This window comes from Crocodylus siamensis, chromosome 1 (assembly GCF_052110815.1).
Source record: "Crocodylus siamensis isolate JL-2025a chromosome 1, ASM5211081v1, whole genome shotgun sequence".
NCBI classification, from domain to species: Eukaryota; Metazoa; Chordata; order Crocodylia; family Crocodylidae; genus Crocodylus; species Crocodylus siamensis.
In genome coordinates, this window is record NC_143395.1 from 367,485,769 (window position 1) to 367,509,652 (window position 23,884).

The window sequence follows — 23,884 nt, forward strand, 5'->3', positions numbered from 1 at the left end:
ACTTAAAAATCCATTCAATGGTTTTGAATTTACATGTGTGTAAAAAGGAAGAAGATTCTTTTAAGATGCTTCCATTTCACACCAAAATATATGCAAATGCCCTAATTGGACAGCCTTGTTTTTTGGTATTAAATAGTGCTCTTAATCATTTTGGCCATGCTGATTTGTTAATCGTACTGGTAGAAAACTGAGATTTACTAAATCTTGGGTCCTGATTCTGGTCTCATCATACTGGTTCAAATCAGTTGCAACTCCACAGATGTTAATAAAATCAACATAAGAAAGGCCTCAATATTTTCTTTGACTTCTGAAACATGGTGGGCATGGTAAAGTGCTGAGCCCCAGTGAAATCAATGAGAATTAAGGGTCTTGGGAGATACCTTCACTAGTATCCAGTCCACAGTGTTTTAGAGATATGGTTTTCAGAACATTTTTTATCTTCACTAGTATACTGAACATAGGTGAGTGGGGAAGGGCAATTTAAAAGGAAGAAACATCTCAAACATGAAGGGAAGGGAAATGATATTCCTGCACAGACAGAAAGGAAAGGTGAAAAACAGTGTACGAAAAACATGAAAACATGGAGAAAGGAGAAGAGCCAAGTGAGTATGCATGTTAGCTTTCTATACTTAGTCCTTAGAAAATATTTTCCATTTGTTAACACAAGGATTTATTTTTGCACAATTGAAGCTTTATTATCTTGGTTAACTATTGTACAACAGTCTGTCTATTAAAACACCATCAAGGTTACTTCTAAGTAAAGATTTTGTAAGTGACTTATGTGTAGACTATCTAGATCTCAAATTTTATTGACCCACAAGAAGTTATGCTTGTCCCACTGTCTTCTCAAAATTGGATCTTTTTAATAATTAAGTTGGATGAAAGTTCTGTTATATTTTATGTATTGTAGGTGCACCTACATAAACACTACAGTGTTGATTATCTGGAATAATAAGTGTCACCGTCATTCTTGATAATCAGTACTTCCAGATAATCAAACACCACAGTATGAAGTGCTGAAAACTATACTTTAATTACTGTACTGGACAGTGAATATAGGCTGAGAAGTGAGAGATCAAGATTACTGACCGTGCCTTCATGAGTCAGAAAGTGATGGGGAAGGCTGAGGGAGGGTACATTACAGAACTTAAACTGGTAGACACAACATTTTTGTTGTTGTAAATACAAAACCTTTCAGTCAATCCACCTTCTGGATAATCAGCTCCTGGGTAATCAATGCTGTATTCTATATGTATTTACACTGTTTATTTCAGCTACTAGTAATCATTAATTGTCTTTTTCATATTGTAACCCATGATGGCAACAGGTCATGGGTCCAAGACGGCCTGAAGTTCTTTGTAAACACCTTTGCTACAGCTGAGTGCTTACAAATCATGAAGAGTATATGTAGCTAATAATGTTACATCCTTTCCCAAAAAGCAGTATGAAATACAAGTAGTAGTCTAATCCAGGGGAAAGTTTTTGATAACATAATGAGCTGACCAATTAAACCACTACTTGTGCCATTTGGAAGAATTTACAAAGAAACCGAGAAACTAAGAACCAGAAACGAAGCTAGGAATCCTGGGCACATCTACTAGCTTATCAACATCAATTTAAGTGATTTCAGCAAAGTCATGTAATAACCAAATATAACCATAGAAAAGTAGATTTAGTTACTTTACCTTTAATTACAGGATAGACATCTGTGTAAGTAATTTTCATCCACAAACTGTAAAACATGAAAAAATAATAAAAGTAACTTAATCGATAAAACCTGTTAATTTATACGATTGGTTCAAATACCTACAGAATGATTACTGTACAGTAATAAGGTGTTAACAGCCAGTTTTCAGGGAAGTTGCATAACTTTTTAATTGATGCCACAATGAGTTTTTTGTACGAACAACAACGGACCTGAATTTAAACTTGCTTATTTTTAAATATAGAAATATACACCCCAATCCTTTTTTTTCCCATTCTGTTTCCTTTTCAGTGCACGGGAAACTGATCCTAACTGGCCAGCTGAAAATTTCCTTGGTGCAGGCAAGCCCTCAGCGTCTTCACAGCTGATATATAGAAACTTATCTGCAAACTGCCCCTTAGTGCACACTGCTATAGGAGAAAGTGAATGGAGCAGGGTGTACTTTTATTATGCCAGCTCACAACTGATTTACAGTTTTATGGAAATGACAGCCAGTCATTAAAGGAGAACAGGATATAAACTGTATTAATAAATGTTGATGGGTCAGTGTTGGTACAGATGTACCCTAAGAAACTAGGAAGTGTAACTTGCTGTGTGACAGGTCCTGCCTCCCTCTTCCCTGAACACAGTGCATTGCTGGGTAGGAGAGAATCTATCTGTGTGATACATCCTCAAAGGCATACAGTAAAGATCCGAGGGCTAAAAAACTTACATGACCATATTCTTAGGAAAACAGTTATTTATATTTTCTCTATCTAATTGTTCATACTATAGGAGAAATCAAAGCAAAGCAGCCATGACTTATAGAAGTTCCTGTTAAACAAGTAATACTGTCTTATAAATTGTGCATATTGTTTTATTCTTGCATTAGAAAATTTTACATCCATTTTATATATAATTCTTAAGGTTATATACATTTTTCAGTGTAAATCATGGTCCAGGTAGGTCAGTGCTTAGATTTTAAAATATATTTAATTACATTCCAACTGACAAAGAAAGTGCTCACAAGATGCTTCCTGAGACATAATACCTCTCACTTTCCCTGTAGGTGTGTATCTTTGTCCCATGCTTCAGTGCAGACAAGGGTATAATTCAGTCTTACATATAAAATGGTACTTAATGAGCATGACGAATGTGCAGTCAGCTGGCTTACATACCAATTAAAATCAAAGTTATGTCTCAGGAAGCATCTTGTGAGCACTTTCTTTGGGGGAGCCTGACAGCACCTTACGGTATGGACAAACTTAAATTTAGAGCCATTTCAAAACGTTATGTATGGACAGGCTGGAAATAATACAAATGTAGTAGAACCCTTCCAAATTTAACCTTGGATGAAGCAGTGTTAAAGCTGGAGTGGTTTTGCTATGTTTGTATCATTCCCGGTTTGTCCATATGTAACAATTAGAATGTAACAGCTAGTGCCCTTTTAAAATGGCTCCCAATACATGTGTGCATACCCCACACTGTATACCTAGGAGTTGTGACTATTTTCTTACTTCTTTCCCATCCCCTTTTCAGTTATTTGTGTCTCAAACAGTCTTAGTACTTAACTTTTCCTGCAAGAACAGAATTTGTTTTTGAGTTTGATCTTGGTGTAGGAATTATGAGGGTAAATGGAGTCTTTCCTTGCAGTTTTTTCCCCTCTAGCTCTTGCTCCCACACAAAGAAATGGAAAACAGTGCTTATATTTAAAACAATCATATTTAAGTTAAAGTAGACAATTTAATTTAAATATAAAGGACTTAGATAATATAGTATTCCATACATTTTTTACAGTATGACTTGAATTATTATTAATATAATAAGTACTATGAAACATTGGTGGACCAGATGAATGGCATGAGACCTGACTATGGGTTGAATCGGGCCCTGGGGTCCTGGCATTGTGCCCTCCTGCCCCTGCGTGCCAGGATTGGGTGCTAAGGGCCAGGCATCATCTGCTTCAACCCTCTCTGTGCCAGGGTTGGGTCCTGGGGGCCTGACACCACTCCTGCATGCCAGGATTGGATTCTAGTGGCCCAGTTAGCCCCTGCCCAGCCCTGTGTGCTGGGATCAGGGGGCCTGATCCAGTCTTCAGGGCTTGGGGATCACCAGGTGTCTGGAAATTTGGCAGTGAGGGAAGGTGGCACTGCTGCTGCTAAATTTTTGGACCTGTAGGGAGCTTTGTGATCCAGATGACATGGTGCTTCAGGACAGATCTGTCCCTTTGGCTGAAGATGGAACAACCCTGGTGTATGGTGATGGGCACACTTAAAATACCAAGGTAAAAAGGCTTCAAGAAAGGAGAGGTCTGGCTCATGCTAAATATACTTAGCAGAAAGCAGTAGTGTTCATAACTAGTTGATAACTAGTTGACATATCTATCTGTTGACAGGATTTAACTGGTTTTGGCTCCTTGGACATTTTTGTGCAGTTCAGCTTGGTAAATGGAAGTAATGTACAATAATACAAACTGTTTTGAAGCTCAAACTGACTGTAGGAATAGAATCAGGTAAGTCAATTAGTACTTTTTTCTGTTCAGAGTAGAAAGATTTGCAAATATGCTGCTTCTTAAATTACTTTGATTTAATTCAAACATTGTTTTCTGTTAATGAATAAATGCAATTTAAAGATATGTTACATGGACAGTAAATACATAATTAACTGGTTTCAGTTCATGACATTTAGATAGAAAGGTATTCAGGTAGTGACACAACCTTCTAAGCCTCACCTGTTTTCACAGTACATCTACTGGAAATCATGCTGAACAATTTCCCCAGGGTTTTCATTTTGTGGGATACTAAGAAATGTATTCAGTTTTATTATTATAAATGAGTGTAGATAATGGTAGACTGCTTAATTCATAGTTTCATAGTTTCATAGTTTCATAGTTTGTAGGGTTGGAAGGGACCTGAGCAGATCATCTAGTCCGACGCCCTGCCATGGCAGGAAAGAATACTGGGGTCAAATGATCCCAGCAAGATGTTCATCTAACCTCCACATTCAAAGTGTGCAACTTAAAAGAGAAATAATTATAAAACAATTAAGGGGTAATAACTGATCTTAACTTGTTTCTGAAGGACACTTTCATTTTTGAAAGTGCATCCAGTGAGACATTGGCTCAAATAATCGAATATTCTTGCTTATTCAATGATTACCTTTACTGTATAGTGAAAACATAAATTAGAAAAGTGCCATTCATATTGTCATGAGTTCATAAAGTATTATAAAAAATCACTGACATATTTGAAAGTATTTGGACATGAAATAATCCCAATGAAATGGGAAATGAATGAAAATGAAAAAAGTATTACATTTTTCTTGGGTTAATTTTTAAATATATTCCTCCATCACAGTGTTTCTCAACCTTTTAAGTAGCAACTACCCCCTAAATTTTAATAAGTACCCCAACACTCAGTTTTCCAGAGGATTTTATATTTACAGACTAATGTGCACCATATGTTGGAAGAAGGGCTGTGTATATAAGGTTGTGATATGACAGATGTCTGATCTGGTGTGGGTAGGGTTGCCACCTTTTACACCAGGGATGCACAACTCGAGTATGTACCTGTGTTAGAGATGATGTTGGCCAAAGCTAGGAGGGCTGAACCCATGCCATATTATTACTGGGGAATTTAAAGCACTGCGCAGTGCGTGGTGTATCAAATTTTTTGCCATAGTTTTGAGAGGAGGAAAGGGTAAGAGAGAGAGGAAAAGAGGGTGAAAGAGAGAGAGAAGAAAAAAAAAGGAAAAGAGGGTGAGAGAGAGAGAGTGTTGGGGTATCTGTGTACCCCCTGCCTGTGTCTCGCATACCACCAGGGGTATGTGTATCACAGGTTGAGAAAATATATTCCATCAGACATCCAGAAGGGACTGTTTCCCCTTCCTTAGCTTTAGCAAATCCATCTACTAAAATATACATCAACATCAACATTTAATTAAAGGCTTAAAATGAATTTTGTAATTCTAATATACTAGTGAACACGTGCACACTAAGTTAGCTTAAAAAGTAATGGTTTTAAATTCTCAAAATTACTCACTTGTGCATTATGTCAGGTATTTAATTTAAATAGTGGCACTTTTCCCTGAGGCCTTCCATTGGCACTTGGAGTGATACATGTCTGCCTCCTTATCCAGACTGAGGGGAATTGTTCTACCTTCTGATATATAAAAGTTTGAAGACCTTTTTTCTTTGATATTGATATTATTGTTTTTGTATTATATCACTACAATACTATCATAGTGAAGAGAGAGTAGCAGAATATGGCACTCTTATAAATGTTATTTCCACTGAAATGTCCAGATCATTGTTTGCAGAGGAGTGTGGTGGATCACTTACCTAACCAACTTGCAATTTGGTAGTACTTATAAAATAAAACCAAATGTTGAAGATATAGCATAAACAACTATAATATTTTAGTTTAAATAAAATAATATAGCATTAGGGCCAGATCCAAACTGATCTTCTAGGTACCTTTACTCAGGTACCACAACCCCTACACTTTAGGCCTCTTGTACATTGAATGAAGACTCTTGGGGTGCCTATACACGTACTCTGATGCATTCCGATTAGTGCATTCTAATTAGAATGCTCCAGCATGCTGCAGCGTCTCATGTATTCAGTGTCCCACATTTCAAAATAGTGGCAGGGGCATTTTAACTAAAACTTATTGAATGAGCTTTAGTTAGAGCACACTTGTGGCCATTTTGAAATACGGGATGTGGAAGACAAGAGACATTGTGGAGATTTAATTAGAGTGCCCCCCACCCGCAACCCTGGACCATGTGAATAGGCTCCCTTAGTGCTTCCCAAATGCTATCCGATAGCCTCATTGCTCAGCAGGGAGACACCTTCAGCTAACCAATAGGAAAAGGGAAACTAAAAGGTTTGCATAAACTTCCACTCCTTCTTAGCGTGTAAGTATTTATCTTAGGGCTGTAATGAAAGCATTTCCTTTACTTTGTCTTAAAATTCAGGTTGCTTAGAGGAGAGGCACCTACCTTGAGCCAGAATATCTAAATGATAGCAGCACTAAGATTAGTATAAAGCACATTTCCCATTTACTCCTGAACATAGATGGTGGCACCACCTACCTTTTGCCCAGGACTTAGTGATAGGAGCACATAGGTACATAAGTAAGAGAGTTGGGTTCTAGGTCCTCTTCATCCTAAGGCAATTCAAACTCCCAACTCCGTTTTCAGGACGGTGCCTACTATGTTCAACTGGATGAGAGACTATTCCCCCTGCCTATTGACGTGAGGCCTCTGGACAGCTAAGAGTGCAAGATTGATGGCACCAGAAGGAAGGCAAATTAAAAGGAGCGTTACTGTATAGGTTAATAGTTATACTACACTGCTAGGATATAGTAAGTTCTGGATTCTGACTCCTGATGCTAGAACTACTTATACATTTTGTTAGTCACTGGTTAAAAGCCGGAAATACTGGCAATAGGAATCAGAAGAGGGAGATATAGGTTTTCACCCAATCAAGCTGAAATAGGCCTAAAACCCAGATTTGTCACTTCCAGAATGAGTGATCTTGCCATGAAGATATTAGGCAAAAAGTGGGCAACACTACCCCTGCCTCTTCTGGTTATATTTTTTAAAGGCCTGCATGCATGCTGTCAACCCCAAACAACTGGTAAGTGTGCTCTGTCCAACCCTAAGGAATTTAGGCATCTTCACACTGATTTGGATTAGAACAGAATCTAGGTGAAGAGTGAGGCAGACATTAGATTGCTTCTAGCATGTGGAATATCACAATTCTAAGTGCCTAGGGAGTTTTTCAGGCCAAAATGGAGGCAGTTAATTAATATAGGCCAGTGGTTCTCAACCTTTCTAGACTCAAGGCACGCCTCTAAAATTTTTCTGAATTTAGTGGCACCCTGTTTTAAAAATTATATAAAGATATTATAAATATTGCAATATAAACAAAATTATATTATTAATATGTTATTAATATTGAGCCTGGGGCCATAAGACAATGTGCTGGGGTGCACATGCCATATGTAGGGAGCACTGAAATGGTGAGAGGGATAGGAGGTGGTCAAAAGGACCACACAAGACCCAGAAAGGGGAAGAGGGCAGGCCAAGGTGGTGTTGTGCCCTGGTCACTGACACTGTTGCTGTGGCAGGTGGAACTGTGCCATTCTCTTCTTGTACAGCCAGATCACGAAGCAGCTGTAGAAGCAGGAATATGTAATGGAGACATCTTTCTGCTGCAGCTACCTCTCAGTTTGGTTCCAGCATGCCTACTGAAAACAGAGAAGCACAGGACAGTTTCACCCTGTTGTGGTGGTGGTGTCATCATTGTAACACCTGTGTCAGGTTCTTGAGAGATCCCACTGATCTAGGGATTTAAGTAGCTGTTGAGCAAGGTTAATTACGTTATGACTTAGGGAGCAGTTCCAATTAATTTTCAGTGGAATTACTCAGTGTGTAAGGTACTGCTCAGCATAAATCAGGATGGCAGAATCTGGCCTGCAATTTCTAAAACTAAAAGTGCTTAAATTCTACCTACCTAAGTATTGTTTGGTGCCTACAAGATTGATTTGGATTTGGCTTTTCATCTTTACACTATACATAATATTAAAGCCTTTTTGACCTTCACAGTTCACTTTATGAAAGTGGAATATTTAAAAAAAATGTCAACCAGAAAATTCTGACCCACTCAACGATTAATTTTTTTTCCTCCTACTGCACTAGACTATTCTTGGTTCCTACTGATTGTTTTATTTCCTGTCTCCTCCTTCTCAGTCTTTTTCTCTTGTTCCCTTGACTTCATCTTAGTGCCTTGCCTTGTACCATTATTGCCATATTTCCTTTTCCCTCATTCTTTTGTTTTAGTATTGATTTATCCTCCTTTCCTGTATATATATTCATGTGTCTGAAATGCTGCTTTCAGCCTTTTAAATTATATTCAAGTGTGTTTTCATCACTGCTAGCTACAGAGTGTGCCTTTTTGATGGCATTTCCAGTATAACATATAAGAAATTCATGCATATCAATAGCAAGAATTTATCTCTAAGCTTTTATGTCACATGTATCACCATGATGTTAGAGTGCCTTGCATTCAGTCAGAGATTAATTTTACTCCCAAAACTGAAATATATCTTAGTTACCAGTGTAATAGTGATGACTTGCACCGGTAGTCTCTGAAATATTTATATAAACTTATTTAAAGAGGAATAAAATAATGTGATCAGTACAGAAGTACTAAAAGGGATATCTGATGGTATTCCTGTACTGAAGATTTTTTTTTAAATGGCTTGGCAGTTAAAAGAAGATAGTATTTGAAAACAGACTAAAAAGAAACACTAATAAAAGCAGAATACTGTTAATCTATTGATGTCAATTTCAATAGTTAAAGCAACAGATAAAATACATGGTAGGTATACAGCAGCATAATGCAAAAGCAGAAGATTTTGGCAAGCCATGGTTTGCTAAAACAACAATACATATAAAAATTTAAATTTTGTGGTAATATGTAGATATTATGTATCTTGTTATCCTATGCTAACTGTTCATTTAGGTCATTTCAGTTCTTTAGTACTGAGATACTGCCATAAACACCATTTAAAATTTAAGATACATGGAATTTGCACAAGTAGTCTACAGAACTTTTCTGTTATGCACATTCTGGATCTGCAAAATGCTAATATATCCATTTCTATAATAACAATGTAATTGTGACTAATTAGAATATTGGAAGTGTTGCTCAGGATTTCATTTGTGCTGGCTGAAAATGAAGTGTAATAGCAGCAGACCTATGACTGGTATTAGTGCTGATTAAAGAAGCAGCTGTGTTTCCAGTTTCACTTGCTAACTAAGGAAATGGCATTACACTTAAGAAATAGGAGGGAAGGCTTGGAATCTCTGTCTAATACAGCGAGTAGTATGGTGAGTTCACATACAGTGCAGTAGCAGCAATGATTATATTTTTGTTAGAATTAGTTGTAGTTGATTCATTCCATCATGAAAAATGAGTCATATGGAAATTATCCACAGAATAATGCATGATAGGGTTCAAAGACTGAATTACAAAATTTGTTAGGTCCATATGGGCTATATCTTCAATGAGTGTAAATTGGCATGGATTAAGTTACCACTGATTTACACCAGCTGAGGATCTGATTCTATTTATTTTCTGGTTAATATTGCACCAGATTATATCATCCTTGCTCCTGTGGAGTAAAACTGGACTTGGGGAGCTGTTCCAATTAATTTTCAGTGGAATTACTCAGTGTGTAAGGTACTGCTCAGCATAAATCAGGATGGCAGAATCTGGCCTGCAACTTCCAGAGAATAACAAACATAGCAAAGAATAGTTCAAGAAACAAACACATATAAAGAAGCCCTGGTTTAAATTTACTTTATTATTACACATTCAGCAATATCATTAATGTTCTTAACTAATGATAAAAAGTTAAAAAAGAAACATTTACAATTTGAAAATAATAAGAATACATCATCTATTTTAGAACTACCATTTTACCTTACTTCATTTGACAACTTTACGAAAGGTTACATTCTCAATAAAGATAATTAAATAGGGAGTCTGAATGTCTGTTTTCTTCAATAGTTGAAGAAAAGAAAAGGGGCAAAGTATATCTGGAAAATATTTAACAAAATAGGAGTGATTCATCATCAACTGCTGAATGAATGTAAACATGGGGAAAAGTTTATAAGAGCAAACATGAAGTCAAATGAATATTGGTACACTGAGATGATTGTGGGAACACATTCTCCCTAAGGGCTGGAACATCCTAAGGGAAGTAATCAGGCAAAATTAGAGGTTTCTGTTCATAAATGTAGTTTTTGATTTCAGGCCTGATCCTGACCAGTCCTGTGTAACCAAAATTGCATTGAATGCCCTTTCTTTGCATTGCAGACATGACTGGGTAAGACACAACTAGAATATATCTGCGAGAGGACAGATCAGGTGAAGGAAACAAAATTAATGAAAAAACAATGTGTGCAAGTATTGAAAGAGATGGCTGAGGCAAAAACAGTAATTTCACAGACTGAAATGATGGATGCAAAAACCCTAGGGAACTTAGTGATGTATGCATTTTATAGTAATTACTCTGTGATTTGCGAAAAAGGCTAGTTAGGGATCTGATAGCAAGTAGATGAAAATGTAAAAATAATGAATCAATTTTAATTATATTAAAAACAATGTGAAGTTTGTTAAAATAGGCTACACGAGGGCAGTTTCTTGTAGGATTACAAGAACATTAAGAAGCAATGAGGGTCAAAGCAGTCCTATGATATTGTCTAATGAAGAATAAATAAAAGCTCTGAAATGAGGAAATTTAGAAGCTGGTGATCATGAACACACAATACTTTGGTGCAAGAAATGAGATAAAGAAGTGTGTCATTATAGATGGAAAGGTGGTAGAAGGAAAGGTTGGAGAATGTAAAGAATACTATTGGAAGCCCTGGTCCAGTGGTAGCACTGCAACAAATATGAATAAGATTTTTTTAAAATACAAAATGTTGGAAGATGGTTAGTGAAAAAAGTAGAATAAATAAAATTGTAAGAATAGAATAAGAAGTAAAAAAGAACAGTTTGAAAAAATTACATTTAAACTTGTCAGAGAATGGAGGAGATATATAGCCCAACAAACTATTCAGAAGAAGCTGATGCTATTTGGGGAAGCCTAATACACCTTATTAACATACTAAATTAAAGAACTATATTAAAGCATATACACAAAATTTTAAAAAGTAACCTCTAGAAAACAAAATGAGCTTGTACAGTTCTCTAAATTACCAAAACTGCTTTCCCCCCCCTTGTTTGTAGTAGTGTATACAGTCTAAAAAGAATCAAGAAGCAAATCATTTATTTAAAAAAGTTATATGTCCAGTACATAAAAGGGTAGTTCAGAAAGAGATTGAAAAGTATCTGATGAAACTAAGAGTTGGGTTCCCAAAATTATAAACGGTCACAAGCAGCTTCTTTACTGCCCCTCCACTAAGTCTAAATATCTTTGAATCTGTAGATTTGGATCAAATGCAATTGGATTTCAAAAGAATGAATGGAAGATTCAGAATCTCTGAAAAGAAGAAATAGATTATGTGTTATCTCCCTAATGGAAGGAATTTTAAAGGAATTCAGCAACTCAAGTTGATCAGTATTCTTTTCAAAATAAAGTTATGATGAAAAAGTTAGCATATGAATATTTGGGTGAAATAGATCTAATAAATTATTAAAAGTCAGAAGGATTCCACCTACATGGAGCCAGCTACAAGATGAGGCCTAAGATGCATGTGACATATGAGGCCTGTTTGCATGTGGCATATTGGTCATGGGTGTTTTGACTATAAAATAATAGTAAAGTGTTAGCACTTGAGCACTGATATAAAAAATGCCCTTTTCCAGTATATTTTATACACTGCATACTACTCCATATTTCTATGGTTTTTAAAAAAAGAGTGTATAGTACTGCAATTCTGTTATTGATATAACTCTGTTTCAGTTTGACAGTCTTCCAGCATGTGGTAAAATTATTACTACCTTTCAGGTCATAGTTTGACTTAGTGTGGTTACTGGTTATCTTACCAGCCCTTCTTTTTTTTCATGGGTTATAGGAAGTTCTGTTTAGGCTATATGAGAAGTATGAGTGGATCCAGGATTTACTAAAGGGGGTGGGGGTCACACCACCCTTCAAATTATGGGGGTGTTGAGAGTGAGGTGTTGTTGCCCCTGGGTTGGTGGAGGATATTGGGGAGCTGGTCAGGAAGCAGGTGCACCAAGGAGGGAGGGAACCTGCTCTCTGTCCCTTACCTTGCTGCTGTTGCCCCTGATTCACCTGGGGTCATGGGAGACCAGAGCCACTCCTGTCCCACTCCAACTGGGGTTTTGGGGAGTGACTGGAGACCTGGGCTCAGCCAACGACAGTGGCAGCAGCATGCAGTTTCCTCCTACCAACCCCACCTTTCTGCCTGTTTCCCCTCCCCTACAGGTGTCCCCTGCTGGTGGGGAGCAGGTGCTGGAAGGAGGAACCTGTGTTCCACTGCTGTCCCTAGCTGAGTCCAGCCTTCCACACAGCTGCTCCTTGCAGCATGGGGTGGGAGTGGCTCTCAGGCCTTCTCTATGTCTGAGTTAGCTGGGGGGCAGTGACAGCACATGGGTTCTTTCTTCCAGAACCTGCTCCTGGCCAGTGCGGGACACCTGCAGGGAAGGGGCGAGCAGGGAGCAGGTGCTGGAAGAAGGAATCTGTGTGCTGCCTCTATTCCCATGCTGCTGCAGTCCAGGGCAGAAATGTAAACACACCCTAAATATAAACTAGTGGTTCTCAGCCAGAGTTCCAGGGCATCCCAGAATGCTGCCAGATCCTTTGAAGGGTGCAGTGAGCTATGAGGGGATAAGCAAGATGTGACGAAGTAAGCAGATAAGCTAAGTAGATAAACACAGACTCAAGCTTGTCCCTGCCTCAATGATCTTCCATCCTCTATGCCCAGCTCCTTTGCAAGGGGGCAAGCACTTTAATATATCAGTTAGTCTTTCTTAATTTGGGTGCCACTCAATTTACAAAAGTTATGGAGTGGTGCCTCGAGCCAAAAAAGGTTGAGAACTACTGCTATAGACAGTTAGGTCTGAAATGTTCATGATGTACAAATAGTGGGGAAAAATAAAATGTGAAGGAAGGCAAAAAATATGGAAACAGTACATATGAGAAAGAGCTGAAGTTCTTAAATTAGTACATTTATCTAATATACAAATGAGAGGACTGATGATGCTGTATATTCAGAGTTAATATATAAAGGTAGGAAAAGATTTATTCACAATGTCAGAATATTGGATACCATGAAGAAATATCTTGATGTCCCAGAAAGAAAAATTAAGGTTAGACATTAGGAAACAGTTCTTCCTGATAAATAGAACTGACAATTGAAAGTAAAGGCACTATACTAACAGATATTTAAAAGTATACTAGATAAGGCATTAAGAAGAATGATATTGGTAAAGAAATAGTTCTGCAAATATGCAGGGGTTCTGGCTGGATAAACTAAGTGGCTGTTTCTGGCTTCACTATTTGTGGACTGTTACTCCTCGTCAACCATATGTGCAACTCAATGGGGAGCTCTGGGGAGAAAATCTTTCCTATGGTATGGACCTATGATGCTTCTAGTGATTAATTTTGGCTTCAGAATATTTATGGCACTACATATAAAAGTAGCAACAGATTCTACGAAAATGTGGAAAAATAGTAACCAAAGATATAAGAAACTAGTATTTTACCCATGTAATTTGGTTAAGAGAAAAACATGACATATTTGTCAAAGATTATAATACTATTTATTTAGTTGAACATTATTAAAATACATATATTTATTTGGTCTTTGCTATACTGTTAAACTTGTGCTGTGAAGAAAAAAGTGTGTATTTATTATAAAAAACAACTATTATGACCTCACCAATATAAACTTAGAAAATTATGACAGCCTAACAGCAAGAAAATTATGACAGCCTAACAGCAAATATTTTATTTGTCTACTTCCTTCAGGATATTGGTCTGGTTACTCTAAACTTGCTTGAAAATGCCAATACACTGTAGTTCCTGTTTTAGGAAAAAATAATCATTTCTTAAGTTGCAGAGGAAGAGATTCTAAAAAAATAGGAGTTATTGCAGACAATACAGATAAGAATACTTAAAGCAAGCTGCTGGAGTATGAAGCAGGACTTTGCATTAGAAAACACTTGAGCATATCAGAGGCCTGAAGATATTAATTAGGAAACTGTATTTCTAAATCTTCTGTTAAAGAATATATATATTTTTAGATAAAGAAACATCGGACAGTTGAACAGGTTGAGTGTGATAGACTGCCAACAGCACAGAGGTTTCTTATTTTACACAGAAAGGGAATTAAGGGCTTGATTCATTGCATATTGAAATCAACACAAACTCTCATTGACTTAATTGGCATTGGATCAGGTCCTATATGAATTTATATGAATGACAGGCCTTGATTGCTAACAAGAATCCAGCCAGGACAATATGTACTTAAAGAAAAACAAGGCAGAATTAAGAAAAGGATTGCAGCTAGATACCACGGTGTTTGCATACTTTATAGATGGATAGATTGATTAGCAGGGATCCTGGTTTTCTCTGATGTGTAAAAAAAAGCCACAACCCAATTTTCAGTTAAAAAAGTAACCCCAAATCCACATTTTTCTGTGGATATATATATTTATAGAGTGGTGTTTTATTTGGGAAAATGTGGATTTGGGGTTACCTTTTTTAAACTGAAAATTAGTGATTTTTTGAAATCAGAGAAAACCAGGATCCCTGTTGATTATCTTAGCTAGAACTAGCAGATTTTAAGATGACATTATGCAGCTAGCCTGTGACTAGATTGTATTTATATTAGAAAGCAAAACTAAACTGCAGAAGCCACTTATTAGAAAATGTTTCTGTACATAATTGTGGGTAGAGTGGCATGATCTGTGTAAATGAAGAGGTGCTGAGAGGCAGAAAATCTGGACTAGGTGTAGTTTTAAACCAGCAAGTTATGTGAAATGTGGAGTTTGAAGACTCCTATGACTGCTTCTCTAATTTGTGTTGTAGTGGATTAAGCAATGGAGGTCTCAGAAGATTTGATCAGACACTTAAGATCCATAGAAGTCACGGTCACATTAGTTTATGTTTACTGGAAGTTTTTACGGTATTTGCAGGAAATAATTTGTTGATTCTTGGAGAAAACTATCTTTGCTTAAGAGAGCATGTAAAAATAGAGAAGACTACTTTTAACACAGGAATCTGAAACGAATATCAAGGAAGATCACCACTGTAACATCTGGTTCAGTTCTTGGCATCTTATCATCTTGAATCCTTTGTTCAGACTTTTCTTATATTGGTGCAAAATACTCCTGTCTTTACTTGAACAAAGCTCCTATTGAAAATAATGCACGGATTGGAAAATACTTATCAACTTGTGATTATATTATAATGATCTGAGAAGACTCTGGAGCATGCTCTGTCCTTTAATGTGCCACATCTATCTCAGTAAAGCTAAGAATCACTTGGGAACACACAATTATTTCATCTTAGACAGTAGAGACAAGGGGTAGGGTTTTGAGTCAAACCTTCCTTTTTTCCCCTTTGTAGTGGATGATTGCCTTGCCTGCACTAAGTATTCTCCTTTAAATCAATGACCTAGGGAATAAGGGTATCCTAATTTGGCCCTTAATCCTTAAAACAGGATAGGCATCATTGCACAATAGTTTGAGCATTTTTTGTTTAATTCTTAAACTTTCTAATTAGCAGAAAAAATACAGACTAATAAAACGTTTGAAAAAAAATATTAGTAAGTTACATTATGGAAAGACTTCAAGCATATGTCCTAACACATGAATGTATGGAGCTAAGCCTATTCATATTTTGTCTATTGGCTACAGCAGTGGAGGGATACTGAATGTATGGACTAAAGTATCTCATCCACAGTTACCTTTATAAGAAAGCACTAATGTTAGTTAAGTATTTTTATAACTGAAATGCAGTGACATCGTTGTATTACCCCCTCAATGATTTGGCAATACCAATTATAGGGATGTCTTGCTACCCTCGAAAAAATTGTCATTAACTCTAATTAAAATCAGTTCAGACCTGTGCATGTGCACAGGAATTGTAATTCAAGCATGAGATTTCTAGTGAGGACATCTGGGTTCTATACTTGGTCCTAGTATGGACTTTCTGGGTAACTGCATAAACTATGTAGGCTTGTGCACTAACTGGGATATTTCTGATAATGCCCCATGCTGCAAACCCAGAAACAGGGTGGTGAGGCTGCTCTGAAGTGTCCCTCTGTGGCTGCTTTCAAGACCTCCATCTCAGTCATGTTTGATAGTGGCTTTTGAGGATTCCAGGATCAGCCTTGCTGGAACATTACCAGGTTTGGAGTGTGCAAGCAGGGATGGTTGGGCAGGGACACACTTGGGAATGTTCTGTCTGGGGCATGCTGCTACTATGTTATAGACATATTCAGAATCACTCTGCGCCTTAGTTTCCTCATCAGTAGTAGATGTGATAACTGTGGTTCCTGGCTGCCATTTCAAGGGTTTTTACGAGGTTGTATTTATAAAGTGCTTTGGAAGATCCAAAGCACTATTAATAAAAGGGAGCCAAAAAAAGACTGTTCAATGTTCAGGGAGGCAAGAAAAACACTTAGAAGAAAAGTTGTTAAACTTTGTATACTTAGAGAAAAGTAAATATGTTCTGCTAATATAACCATAGACATGAATATGAAAATGGAAAAAATATTTTTGTTATTTCAAGAATATAGGTCTATTGTATGTAATAAGCCTCAGAATACCACTACATTTAATGCAGAATTTAAATATTCTAATTTAAAAAAATGAAGCAAAAGAACACGCATGCAAAGTGATACACTAAGTCAGTAAATGACAAAGTTAAATTGTTACATATCTGTACTGAACAAAGTAAAGGCCAAAAAAAAATATGGTTTGGTCATAAAAAAGGATGAGTCCAGATGACAACAAGAATGAGAGGCTTAAAAACATGACCTACGAGGAAAGGTTGAAGGAACTGTGTTTGATCTTGGAAAGAGAAGACTAAGGGGAGAGAGAAAAAGTTGCTGTAGAGGACAAATCAATTGTTCACAGGGGCAGGACAGGAAGAAATCAGCTTAATTTGCTGCAAAGAATTAGGTTAGATATTTTGGTGAAACACTGAATACAGTAGGTAGGGATGTTGTGGAATCTCTTTCGCTGGAGTGTTTTAAGTGTGGTTAGACAAATGGCTGTGAGGGATGGTCTAGGTATACTTGATCTTGCCTCAATGCAGGGGATGGTCTAGACTAGAACAAGGCTCGCCAGCCTTTTGCCAGTAAGGGCTGGAGCTCATGACCAAGCCATGGCTGAGATCTAGAAGTCTCTGCCTCCTGGAATGGCCAGTTGGCTACACTCTCCCTTGCAAGAGAGGCACAGAGGCAGTGGAACAACAGGATTGGACCTTCACAGGCCACACTGGACCTTTTCTGGCCCATGGGTCACAAGTTGCTGAATCCTGATCTGAAAGATAATTTGAAATCCCTTCCAGCAGTAGATATCTGTGATTCTATGATGAGGAAAGTGAAATCAATACTGAAAAACCTAAAAAAAAGAAATTCTAAATTACATATTTAAACACCAAAAACAGTAAACTGAAAACCAGCAAGAAATGTTGGTAGAATCAGAACAGGCTCCAGTAGAATGGATACATCAGTGGTTCTCAAGCAGGGGCTGCGCAAATCTGCCAGGGGTGCCACGATGCCAGTGCTGCCACTGTGGGGAGAAACTGCCCCACACAACTCAGGTTCCCACACGCATGTCAAAGTCAAACTAGGAAGGGCTGCAGAAGCAGCAGCATGCATGCCTGCACAATGTAATGCAGGAAGGCATGCCTCTGCTGCAGCCGCTTATCAGTTTGACTCCAGCATGCCTCCTGAAAACCAAGCCTATGGCGGCTGTGGCAGTAACTGTGCCACAGCACCTCTTGACCTGCTGTCTTCCCTCTCCCAGGCCTTGTGTCCTTTGTCCCACCCCCTACTCTTCCTTCCTCCTCAATACTTCCCAGGTGCTGCAGGCATAGCCCAGCATCTTGCTCCTGCCACCTGGGTGTCTAGGGTGTCTGTTAGGGACCCAAGGCCCTAACAGGATGGATTGCCTTAAGTAACTATGAGAAGAACTTGCCCCAGTGGTTGCCACTCCACAGCAGTGACCTAGAGCCATCTGTGGGGACCCCACTATTGTGTTGGGAGCAGACATATGGTGGGGCAAGCAGAGTTTGGGGAGCACTCCCTGCCAGCAGCCTGAAGGGGTGTATTTAATTGTGTGTATATAATTAATTAATAGCATTAATTAATAGCATAATAATAATGTTTATATTATAATGTAATATATATTTAAATGGGGTGTCACTAAATTCTGAAAAGTTTTGGATGGGTGCCTTGAATCTCAAAAGGTATTGGTCTATGTGCTTGAAAGTTATACCCTGGCTCATTAGATCTTAGGTTGGAGGAACTCATGTGGAAATCAGAAGTGACATAACAACATGTGGGAAAGATTCTTTTGAAAAGCAGTCTGGAAGAAGAGTATGGTGTTTGTAACAACTCTTGGAAAGGTTTTCTGGAAGAAGAATAGCCATCACTATTTTTCTTCATGACCCCTACCTCTAAGTGCAACCTGTCTGGCAACAGGCTGCTCTTCTGTCCAACTTTTCCCTGCTCCTCCTTCTAGTCCATCTAGTTCAAAATAAACAACAAAATGTAAAGAGAAGCTCCTTCTTTAAAAAATAATTTCTGGAGTATGATGATTAAAATGTGCAGTTTTAATCTCAATTTGCATCAACAAAAAAGAAGGTATTCCCTTTTTTCCAGTAGAACTTTTACTTGCGTTTTGTTTTATATATCTTTATTCATTCTGTTATACTTTGATTGCATATGAAGTTAATGCATGTATAATTTTTATTTACAGATCACAGACTACAAAAAGAAAACACTACATGGTCCTGCAGATTACTCTGTTGCTGTATTTTGTACTGCTTGCTCTACCACTATCTGCAGCAAGTGAAGGTGCTTCATTGTTATCAGTGCATTTATCCTGGCTTCTAATCTTGCCTAATGCATTCACTTCAGGTATGTGTAGCTTAGCTGATCCTACTGGGAAATATTCTGTCCCCAAAATACATTTAACTCCCCTTAAGTCACATCAGCCTAACAAGTATTTTCTTCTTATTTGATAAAGTACCTGAGCAAGTCTGATTCCTAAATAAAAACATGAGTGATTCTTTTTACTCTTTGTAGCTAAGAATAACAGACAGGATTTTTGTTATGGTGGGTAAACGCAGTTAGTAATGAAATTTATGTACAATTTCTATGCTCTGATAAAATAATCCTTAGATGAAATTGGTTAGTAATTCCCTCCAAAAAATCTAGTTTAGATTTCTGTTCAAGATTTCTGAGGTTTTTCATTTTTCTTCACATACATACTACAGGTTTCCCTCTCTTTATGATGCACGTGTTCCTGGAAAACGGTGCATAACTTGAATTCACGTAAAGGGAACCCACTTTACAATGTAACAAATAGGGATACCTTCCAAGACCTCGACTGTACTGACCCCCAGACCCATTTCTACCACTTTTACAAGACAATGTTGGTACTCACCAGCAGGAGACAGTATACACAAACACAGGGTGGTGGTGAATGTTACCATAATGGGGAAGGCAACTACAGAAACATGTGTCACAGACAATGAGCGAGGAGCACAGATCTACACGGGAGACTATATTTTGGTGCGCATCACTCCCACAATGCATTGACAAACCAGCTGACAGTGTGCTTCCACCATACTGATTGCATAAGAGTGAATTTACCTCATATAACGAATTTTTGGTATAAAAAGGTCATTGCATAAGAGCAAATTCACACATACAGAACCTGCAGAAAATGAGGTAAATCTGTACATTAAAAATATGTATAGTTATCAATGCCCATGCTCTTGTTTCTACCCAGAATCACACATTTTCATTGATCCTATATGCTTGAGTTCAAGTATGAAAGAAAGGGACATGAGAGAATAAGAGCAGGACTATTAAAAAGATTAGCATTATTGCCTAAATTGTCTATTCAGAGTATAGATTAGCATACCTACTTACACTTTTTAGGTAGCAAAATTTATTTTGGAGGGAAAACGATAATATTTTTGAATCGTGTTTTTTACTGTGAGAAATAGTAAAAACATACCTGCTTATGGTCTTATATTCTAAAGATAAAAGCAGTCATTATAGTAGGTGTTTTAACTAAAATGTATGATGTAGAATATTTGTTCTTAAGTTTGGTCCATGATGGCAGAAACTGTGGACATTCAACTTTCCCTTGTATTTACTGCAAGTTTAGCTATTTTTCAACTGGAGGAAATGTCTTCATCCAGTTGAGAGCTAGTATAGGAAAAGGTATCTCTGGGAATGGCCCACTGAAAATTAAAATGTTTGTAATCAAAAGCTGCTTAGGGAAATATAGTCAATTTGATATGTTTGGTTTTGGAAGTCTGTATTTGCCAGCAATAGCAGTGCACATTTTAACCTTGTTTCCTATAAATTAAATACACTGCATGTTGAAATTTCTACTGGATCCTGGGACAAGGATGATAGTCACATATTTACCCTAGTAGTACACTTTTATGTTAATAAATGCAAAGAGAAAAGAGAAACAGTGATGCTCAGCTAAGCTTTTGCAGGAATATATATGACAACGTAGAAAATAGAACTGATACTTTTATAAAAGAAATGAATATAACATTTTAATAAGATTTCTTAAAAACAAAGTGCATGAGTACTCATGGAAATGAAGAAGTAGTTGTAGTAGCTTAGAACAGGGGTGCTCAACCCCTGGGCTACTGGTCAGATTTGGCCTTTAGAGTTGTCATCCAGCCCACAGGGCTCCCCAATGGTCTTGAAACATGGCAGACAGGGATCAGTGGCAGTATTAATTGCTCTGTTTCTTCCAAATTTTCATACCTGTGGGGAGACCTGCAGGCTGGATAACATCCAGGGTGTGGCCAGATCCAAGCATGTAGGGTTGGTTCAACATGTGGGCAGATCTGGGTGTGCAGAGACAGTCTGGTGTGCACTTGGATTCCTGTACGCTGGCTTGCACTCATAGACTGACCCCATCTACCAGCTCTGCATGGGATCCATCCTGCGGATCAGCTCCATGCCACTGATCTGGCCCATGGGGGCAAAGTTTGGAATATCATTGTACTTGTGGCTTCAGGTGTCTCTTGAGTAATTCAGTTAAATTGTGAAATAATGAGTTGACCAAACTGAGAAACATTCAGGTGTTTTAAATATACTTCCTTTGCTACCTAAACCAATTTATCTAGAGGTGAAGTTACTGTATAGTTCTTTACTGTTCAGTTCTTAAGCTAACAGAACTTGCTCTTGAACATTTTTATTAATTTAAGAATATTTGCAATGAATATCTTATATATTTTTATTTGAAAATACAAACGAAAACTATATGTTAATATTATTCACTTTTTCTTCTTGAACAACTTCTAAAATATCTTTTCCTGTTGACTTTACTATCTAGAAAAAATATTTACTGAAGATTAGGCTAAGACTTTTTAGCATGATTTAGAAAGTTGTTGTGCATTTTGGATTGTATTCCAGATCTCACTGAAGTTGAGACAGCTAGAGTGCTATGTTCAGTTATGTGGCTTGTTCTGTTAGAAAAAATAAATATGTATTTTGGGTAAATGTTTAAGCAGGCATAATAATGTACATGTACATTTGAACAATATGAAATTATGTAGATTGACAATAGTGTATAATATGAAGCAAAGGGGTAGAATTCAGAAAATGTTACTTCAGACTGTTCTCCCATTCTAACAGCAAGGCCTAATAATATCTTGAAGTGATAAATGCACTACATGAGATGGTTAAAATTAGACTAGGACACACACTAGAAAATAAATTTTAGAAAATAGTTCTGCACTGGGGAGTATGATAGATGGATAAATGTTGCTGTAGCAGAGTTGAAGTGTTGTAGTTGTGATGGTCCAAGAAATAGGCAAGAAGCAAGGCTTTTCTGGTGATATTTTTCATTGGACCATGTCACTGTAACACACATGATTCTGTTTGCTGAAATAAAGTTTTTTTTTCTCACCAGCCTATTTGAGAAATAATGAAACCAATGAACTTCAGAATTTAACATGCATTGGGTGTGTCTGCATGTGCAGTTAATGCTATTTGACTTTATTATGCAGTAAATTTACTATCTGTGCTTACAGGTAGTAAATTTACTGTGCAGTAGACTCATTTACTGTGTGCTAAGTGTAGACATGGTCAGTCTTTCATGAGATTGAATCTATATGGAGATTTGAATTCACCATACAGATAATAAAATGGGGATATACAGAAATAAAGAAAAATATACAACTCTCTGTTCCCAATAACTTATTTTAATGCAATTTAGATTTTGTTATTTATTTACCCAGAACAGATAAGTTTGTGTGTAATATAGATGATTTCAGTTTTTGAACCCAACATATGGGTTATCCGTTTTTCCAGCTGGCTTGCCCAAAGCACAGTGTTTTCAAGTATATGCACAATTTTTGTACAACAAATCAGTGCTCATTTGGAATATACTGAGCTCATTTTAGCAGGATCCTTTAAGCAAGGTCTATATCTTAAGTGTCTTTGAGTTCTCCAACTTGAGAACATAAGGGATAGAGTAGGTTCAACCACTGTTAGCTCCTTCTTATAACCTGTAGTAGCGAGATGGAACTCATATGTTATCTGACCACTTTATGCACTGCGTGATTTATTTAGCTATATAGATAAGAATATGGTAAGTGTACTCAGAGTAATTTCTCTCTTGTTATGCCCATTGTCAAAATACATATACATAGGAGATAACCCTCTATAGAAATTCTAGAATTATGGCAAAAGCTATGTCACTGGGATTTAATATTTATTCCCAATGTGATGTTTCAATGCCCATTAATGACAGGTACTCCAAGAACATACCTTGTCTTTGTCTGTACTAGATCTGTCACTCTTTCTTGAAGACTATCTTTTACTGTGAGGGAAGGAAGGCTGAAACTTTTCTGCGAAATAATGCAAACCTCCTTAGACTCCAATTAGAGAGCTACAACCAGGTTCCAGGGCACTGAGTCAGGGTCTCTTAGTCAGGTGGGCGGCTCTAAACTCCTGGGTTTCTTTCATCTACCACAACATTGACATGAAAGTCTGCAAGAGCAGAAAGGAACATAACTACAAAGATGAGACCAGTGACAGGTCCTTTAACCGTGGCAAGGGGCAAAAGGGCCGTCAGCTATATAACTTGTTCTCTATATGTATATTTAAAGGCCATAAACCTTTAGGAAGGGTTCATTCTAATATCCTGATTCTACATATAGTACTCTCTTATTAGCAGGCCATGCCACTCTTGGTACCAGCCCCTTAAGTACTGATCATAGTACCAGTATCTTGATATTGAATTCCTCTGTGATTATGACCTTGGTATCATCTACTTCAGTTTTAATCACCTATGTGATAAAAAAATTATCTGCTACCTTGGTAGTGACTAATGTGGCACTGGAATCGTACACAGTGCTGCTAACATTCTTTTGTCTTTCCAATCTCTGTTCAGGAACACTTTTCATAAGCAGGGGATCCTGGTTTTCTCTGATA

The 23,884-nt window shown here is 37.4% G+C and overlaps 1 long non-coding RNA gene across 1 annotated transcript in view; it reads right to left on the bottom strand.

The window, feature by feature from the left end:
• LOC149875029 (uncharacterized) overlaps positions 1-23,884 on the bottom strand; it is a 54,955-nt gene that overhangs the window by 12,192 nt on the left and 18,879 nt on the right. The window contains exon 2 of the long non-coding RNA XR_016439037.1: positions 1,686-1,732. This is a non-coding gene — a long non-coding RNA (uncharacterized LOC149875029). The remainder of the gene's footprint in view (positions 1-1,685; positions 1,733-23,884) is intronic.